Consider the following 8,315-nt stretch of genomic DNA (forward strand, 5'->3'; position numbering starts at 1 on the left):
AAGCATTCAATTCTTACTGACTCTTCTCCAAAATTAAATTAATTGGTATGGAGCTGCATAATTAGGTGGGGGGCTATGGGAAAGCACAGGTGTGCATCTTGAGAAAGTCAGCGGTAAGATAGAACTTAAAATATTGTTTTTGTAATAATAAGATAAATAAAAGAAGAAATAGACTGCACCAGTATTGGGCAAATAGCTCAGTTGGAGAGGAGAATTTTCCCTCTGTGAAAAAGATAATCCCAGTTATCTTAAGGAATGCAGACTCCCCTATTGAGCAAATATACAGTTTGAGAAGAAATTAGATCTGAGTTCTGCATAGTGAACTGACTCAAGAGAAGAGGTTCCCAGCAGTTCCCTGTGCATTAAGATAATGCTGTAACAGAATCATTTTAAAAAGGCCTTCAATGTCTAGACTTACAGCATAGAAGATCAGAAACCCCTTTTTATCTCAATGACCCAGTGGACAATTTTCTTTCCCTGAGAGTCAGTCTGGACGCAGAAGAGTGACTGTGACATGTATCTGCAGATAACTCTGGCTGGTAGGATATGAGTTATGTCAGTCTGTGGTGCTGCTGAGTAAAAGAAAGTGGAGGGTGCTTCCATTTAAAAGTAGTGTTTGAACATGCACATCAGACAGAGCACAACCTCCAGGATATATAAAGAACTCAAAAAACTTAACACCAAAAAACCACAAACAACCCAATCAATAAATCGGCCAAGGAGCTCAACAGATACTTCTCAGAAGAAGATATACAATCAATCAACAATATGTAAAAAATGTTCAACATCTTTAGTAATTAGAGAAATGCAAATCAAAACTACTCTAAGGTTTCATCTCACACCTGTCAGAATGGCAGTTATCAAGAATACAAATAATAGTAAGTGTTGACAAGGATGTGGGGTAAAAGATACACTCATACATTGCTGGTGGGACTGCAAATTGGTGCACCACTCTGGAAAGCAGTATGGAGATTCCTTAGAAAACTTGGAATGGAACCACCATTTGACTTAGCTGTTCCTCTCCTCAGTCTATACCCAAAGGACTTAAAATCAGCATACTATACTAATGCAGCCATATCAGTGGTTTATAGAGGCTCAATTCACAATAGCTAAACTGTGGAAGCAACATATGTGCCCTTCAATAGATGAATGGATAAAGAAACTGTGGTAGGGGCTGGGGATGTGGCTCAAGTGGTAGCGTGCTCGCCTGGCATGCGTGCAGCCCGGGTTCGATCCTCAGCACCACCTACAAACAAAAGATGTTGTGTCCGCTAAAAACTAAAAAATAAATATTTAAAAATTTCTCTCTCTCTCTCTCTCTCTCTCTCTCTATCCTCTCTCTTAAAAAAAGAAACTGTGGTATATATACACAATGGAATATTACTCAGCATTAAAAAAATAAGATTATAGCATCTGCAAGTAAATGGATGGAGCTGGAGAATATCATGCTAAGCAAAGTAAGCCAATTCCAAAAAAATAAAGGCCAAATGTTCTCTCTGATAAGTGGATGCTGATCCATAATGGGAGGGGGCATGGGAAAAATGGAGGAACTGTGACTGGGCAAGGGGAGGGTGGTGATTGGAGGGGATATGAGGACAGGAATGATGGTGGAGTGAGATGGACATCATTACCCTAGGTACACAGATGGCCTCCATTGTCCAGACTTGCAGCATAGAAGATCAGAAACTCCTTTTTATCTCAAAAATCTAGTGGACAATTTTCTCACCATGAGAGTCAGTCTGGACACAGAAGAGTGACTGTAACATGTATCTCAGAGAACCCTGGCTGGTAGGATGTGAGGTATGTCTGCACATATGGTGCAATGCTACATCATGTACAACCAGAGAAATAAAAAGTTGTGCTGCAACTGTGTACAATGAATCAAAATGCATTCAGCTGTCATATATACCTAATTATAAAAAAATAAATTTTAAAACGTAAAAAAATAAAATTGGTGGTTTGAGATCTTTCACAGGGAGGAAGACCAGCTGTGTGTGGATTGGAGAGAAGGCTGCATCTGATAACTCCAAGGAAGGGACTGGAAGAAAGTGTGGCACAGTATCTCCCCATCCAAGCCCAGATTCTGTGGACTCAGGCACTTCTGACATGCTCAGAGGAATTTGGAGGATTCCATACCCCAAAGTTAATGATTGAGGCTCAGAACTTGTGGTGAAGAGTCCAGATCAATTCACAGTCTCTACGGTTGAGGGTTGGCAGGTGGATCCTAATTTATCTGCATCCCCATCCATGGGTACCAAAAAAAGTGAACAAATAAACAAAAAAACAAAAAAGAGGTATTGAGTGTGAATCTAGTTCTGTAGCAGACAACTTTTCCTTAGCATTCAATGGTGGGCAGATAACATTTACAGTTACTTGTGTTCTTGACAATTTCCATTCTGACTGGAGTGAGATGGAATCAGTGTAACTTTGATCTGCATTTCTCTAATTGCTAGTGATGTTGAAGAATCTACATATAAAATTTCAGTTTCCCCAGCACCATTTGTTGAAGAGGCTATCTGTGTTTATGGTGCCTTTGTCTAGTACGAGATAACTGTATTTATGTGGATTTGTCTCTCTGCCTTCTATTCTGTACCACTTTTCTACATGTCTGTTTGGGCTCCAATACCATGCTGTTTTTGTTACTGTAGCTCTGTAGTATAATTTAAGGTCTGGTATTGTGATGCCTCCTGCTCCATACTTCTTGCTAAGTATTGATTTGGCTATTCTGAGTCTCTTATTTTTCCAAATGAATTTCATGATTGCTTTTTCTAATTCTGTAAAGAATGTCATTTGGATTTTTATAGTGATTGCATTAAATCTGTATAATGCTTTAGTAATATGACCAATATTAATTCTGCCTGTGCAGGAGCATGGGAGGACTTTCCATCTTCTAAGGTCCTATTCAATTTCTTTCTTTAGTGTTCTATATTTTTCATTATAGAAAACTTTCACTTCTTTTTTAAGATTAATTCCCAAGTATTTTATTTTTTGAGGCTATTTTGAATGGGTTATTTTCCCTAATTTCTCTTTTGGTCAATTCATCACAGATGTATAAGAATGCACTTGATTTATGGGTGTTGATTTTATATCCTGCTACTTTGCTGAATTCATTCATTAGTTCTAGAAGTTTTGTGGTGGATTTTTTTTGATCTTCTAAATATATATTTATGTTAATAACAAATAGTGATAGTTGGAGGTCTTCTTTTCTTATTCATTTCCCTTAAATTACTTTTTCCTGTCTAATTGCTCTGGGTAGCGTTTCAAGGACAACATTGGATAGAAGTGGTGAAATTGTTGTCTTGTTTCAGTTCTTAGAGGGCATGATTTCAATTTTTCTCCATTTAAAATGATATTGGCCTTGTGTTTAGCATATATAGCTTTTATATTGTTGAGGTATGTTCTTACTATCCCAAGTTTTCTGGTGTTTTGAACATGAAGGGTGCTGCATTTTTGACAAATGCTTTTTCTGCATCTGTTGAGATTATCATATAATTCTTGTCTTTAAGTCTATTGATGTGATGTGTTATATTTATTGAATTTTGTATATTGAAACAACCTTGCATTCATGGGATGAACCATGCTTGATTTTGGTGCACTACCTTTTAATATGTTTTTGTATGAAATTTGCCAGGATTTTTATTGACAATTTTTGCATATACATTCATCAGAGCTATTGGTCTGAAGTTTTCTTTCTCTAATGTGTCTTTGTCTGGTTTTGCTATCAGGGTGATATTAGCCTCACAGAATGAGTTTGGAAGTGTTCCTTCCTTTTATATTTTATGAAATAATTTGAGGAATATTGATGTTAATTCTTTTTGAAAGTCTTGTAGAACTCAGCTTTGAATCCAGCTGGTTCTGGGCTTTATTTGGTTGATAGGCTTTTGATGGCATCTTCTATTTCATTGTTTGAGACTGATCTGTTTAAATTATGTATGTCTTCCAGATTTGGTTTGGGTAGATAATATGTCTCTAGAAATTTTATGGTGTCTTCCACATAAACAACATGAAAAAAAAAAGGAAGGAAAGTGTCCCAAACAAACCAGTACACTATAATAATAGAAACTATGGACAGAAAAGTTGATGAAATGTCAGGGAAGAAGTTCAGAAGGTTTATAATTAACATGATCTGTGAATTAAAGAATGATATAAATGAGCAAATACAGGCAAAAATTGATCACTCCAACAATGAGACAAGAGAGCAAATACAGTTAGCAAAAGATTACTTCAAGAGAGTGATAGAGACCCTGAAAAATATCAGTCAGAAATCCTTGAAATGAAGGATACAATAAATCAAATAAAAAACTTAATAGAAAGCATAACCAACAGACTAGATCACTTGGGAGAAAGAACGTCAGATAATAAAGACAAAGTATATAATCTGGAAAATAAAGTTGGTCACACAGTGAAGAAAGTTAGAAACCATGAACAGAATATCCAAGAATTCTGGGACAGCATCAAAAGACCAAATATAAGAGTTATTGGGATAGAAGAAGGCACAGAGTTTCAATCAAAGGAATGCACAATCTCTTCATTGAGATAATATCAGAAAATTTCCCAAACATGAGGAGCGAATTAAAAAAACAAATACAAGAGGTTTACAGGACAGCAAATGTACAAATTTACAACAGATCTACACCAAGGCACATTATAATGAAAATACCTAGCATACAGAATAAGAATAGAATCTTAAAAGCCACAAGAGAGAGGAATCAAATCACATATAGGGGAGACCAATTCATATCTCAGCAGATTTTTCAACCCAGACCCTCAAAGCCAGGAGATTGTGGAACAACATATACCAAGCTCTGAAAGAAAATGGATGGCAACCAAGAATCTTATATCCAGCAAAACAAAGCTTTAGATTTGATGATGAAATAAAAACTTTCCATAATAAACAAAAGTTAAAAGAATTTACAACCAGAAAGCCTGCACTACAGAACATCCTCAGCAAAATATTCCAAGAAGAGGAACTGAAAACAATGATGAAAATCAGCAGATGGATGGAATACACTAAAGGAAAATTTAATCAGATTAGAAACCAAGTCATGTTAATTACCAAAAATAAACAAAAATGGCTGGGAGTGCAAATCATGTCTCAATAATAATCCTAAATGTTAATGGCCTAAACTCACCTATCAAAAGACATAGACTAGCAGATTGGATAAAAAGAGACCCCAAAATGTGCTGCTTCCAAGAAACACATCTTATAGAAAAAGACATTCACAGACTGAAGGTGAAGGGTTGGGAAAAATCATACCACTCACATGGACTGTTGAAGCAAGAAGGGGTTTCTATCCTCATATAACATGAAGTAGACTTCAAACTAAAGTCAATCGAAAAGGATAAAGAAGGACACTATATACTGCTCAAGGGAACCATATGCCATTAAGACTTAACAAATATAAATATATATGCCCCAAACAATGGAGCAGCTATGTTCATCAAACAAACTCTTCTCAAGTGCAAGAGTCAAATAAACCACAACACAATAATTTTGGGTGACTTTAACACACCTCTTTCATCACTAGATAGAACTTCCAAACAAAAGCTGAACAAAGAAATTACACAACTCAATAATACAATTAATAACTTACACTTAACTGACATATATAGAATATTCCAACCTTCAATGAGAAAATATACTTTCTTCTCAGCAGCACATGGATTCTTTTCTAAAAAGGACTATATACTGTGCAACAAAGCAACTCTTAGCAAATATAAAAAAGTAGAGATACTATCCTGCATTCTATCAGATCATAATGGAATAAAATTATAAATCAATGATAAAATAAGAAATAAATACACTCCAACACCTGGAAACTAATATGCTAATAAATGAACAATGGATTACAGAAGATATCAAGGAGGAGATTAAAAAGTTTTTAGAGGTGAACAAGAATACAGATACAACATATTGGAATCTCTGGGACACTATGAAAGCAGTTCTAAGAGGAAAGTTCATTGCATAGAGTTGATTCCTTAAAAGAAGAAAAAGTAAAAAATAAATGACTGGGCTGCAGATGTGGCTCAAGCGGTAGTGCGCTTGCCTGGCACACATGCAGCCCAAGTTTGATCCTCAGCACCACATACAAACAATGATGTTGTGTCCACCAAGAAATGAAAAGTAAATATTAAAAAAATTCTCTCTCTCTCTCTCTCTCTCTCTCCTCTCTCTTTTTAAAAATCTTTTATTATTAGTTGTTCAAAACATTACATAGCTCTTGACATATCATATTTCATACATTTGATTCAAGTGGGTTATGAACTCCCATTTTTACCCCATATACAGATTGCAGAATCACATCAGTTACACATCCACGTTTTTACATACTGCCATACTAGTGTCTGTTGTATTCTGTTGCCTTTCCTATCCTCTACTGTCCCCCCTCTCCTCCCCTCCCCTCCCATCTTCTCTCTCTACCCCATCTACTGTAATTCATTTCTCTCCCTTGTTTTTCTTTCCCTTTCCCCTCACTTCCTCTTATATGCAATTTTGTATAACACTGAGGGTCTCCTTCCATTTCCATGCAATTTCCCTTCTCTCTCCCTTTCCCTCCCACCTCTGGTCCCTTTTTAATGTTAATCTTCTTCTCATGCTCTTCCTCCCTGCTCTGTTCTTAGTTGCTCTCCTTATATCAAAGAAGACATTTGGCATTTGTTTTTTAGGGATTGGCTAGCTTCACTTAATATAATCTGCTCTAATGCCATTCATTTCCCTGCAAATGCCATGATTTTGTCATTTTTTAGTGCTGAATAATACTCCATTGTGTATAAATGCCACATTTTTTTATCCATTCATCTATTGAAGGGCATCTAGGTTGGTTCCACAGTCTAGCTATTGTGCATTGTGCTGCTATGAACATCGATGTAGCAGTATCCCTATAGTATGCTCTTTTTAGGTCTTTAGGGAATAGTCTGAGAAGGGGAATAGCTGGGTCAAATGGTGGTTCCATTCCCAGCTTTCCAAGGAATCTCCATACTGCTTTCCAAATTGGCCGCACCAATTTGCAATCCCACCAGCAATGTACAAGTTCATTAGATATACTAGTCTAATGTTTTCTTTGTTTGATGTGTCTTTGCCTGGTTTTGGAATCAGGGTGATATTGGCCTCATAGAATGAATTTGGAATTACTGCCTCTTTTTCTATTTCCTGAAATAAATAGAAGAGTATTGGTTTTAGTTCTTCTTTAAAGGTCTTGCAGAACTCAGCTGTGTATCCATCCGGTCCTGGGCTTTTGTTTGTTGGTAGGCTTCTGATGGTGTCTTCTACTTCATCACTTGATATTGGTTGGTTTAAATTGTGTATATCTTTCTGATTCAATCTGGGCAAGTTTTATGACTTAAGAAATTCATCGATGCCTTCAATATCTTCTGTTTTATTGGTGTTTAAGGTTTCAAAATAATTTCTAATTATCCTCTGTATTTCTGTATTGTCTGCTGTGATGTTACCTTTTTCATCATGTATGCTGGTAATTTGAATTCTCTCTCCTTCTCTTTATTAGTATAGCTATGTTTCTGTCATTTTTATTTGTTTTTTCAAAGAACCAACATTTTGTTTTTGTCAGTTTTTAAAATTGTTTCTTTTGTTTCGATTTCATTGATTTTTAGTTCTAATTTTAATTATTTCTTGCTTTCTACTGCTTTTGCTATTTATTTTTTCTTCTTTTTCTAGGGCTTTGAGATGTAAAGTGAGGTAATTTATTTGTCAACTTTTTCTTCTTTTAAGGAATGAACTCCATTGAACTGCTTTCATAGTGTCCCAGAGATTTCAATATGTTGTGTCTATGTTCTAAATTACCTCTAAGAATTTTTAAATCTCCTCTTTGATGTCTTCTGCAACCCATTGTTCATTCAGTAGCATATGGTTTAGTCTCTAGGTGTTGGAGTAATTTTTATTTATTTTTTGTCATTCACTTCCAATTTCATTGCATTATGATCTGATAATATACATGGTGGTATCTCTACTTTTTTGTATTTGCTAAGAGTTGCTTTGTGGCATAGTATATGGTCTATTTTAGAGAAGGATCCATGAGCTGCTGAGAAGAGAGTGTACCCATTTGATGCAGGTTGAAATATTCTATATATGTCAGTTAAGTCTAAGTTAATGATTGTATTATTGAGTTCTGTAATTTTTTAATTCAACTTTTTTTCCCCTTACCCCTCACTTTCTCTTGTATGTAATTTTGTATAACCCTGAGGGTCTCCTTCCATTTCCATGCAATTTCCCATCTCTCTCCCTTTCCCTCCCACCTCTCATCCCTGTTTAATGTTAATCTTCTTCTCATGCTCTTCCTCCCTACTCTGTTCTTAGTTAC

The 8,315-nt window shown here is 35.8% G+C and overlaps 1 long non-coding RNA gene across 1 annotated transcript in view; it reads right to left on the bottom strand.

Moving 5' to 3' along the window:
* Positions 1-2,532: 2,532 nt before the first annotated feature.
* Positions 2,533-8,315, bottom strand: part of LOC125615183 — an 18,142-nt gene continuing 12,359 nt past the window's right edge. The window contains exon 3 of the long non-coding RNA XR_007345732.1: positions 2,533-2,684. This is a non-coding gene — a long non-coding RNA (uncharacterized LOC125615183). The remainder of the gene's footprint in view (positions 2,685-8,315) is intronic.

Source organism: Marmota marmota, unplaced genomic scaffold, assembly GCF_001458135.2.
Source record: "Marmota marmota marmota unplaced genomic scaffold, marMar, whole genome shotgun sequence".
In the NCBI taxonomy this organism is placed as follows: Eukaryota; Metazoa; Chordata; class Mammalia; order Rodentia; family Sciuridae; genus Marmota; species Marmota marmota.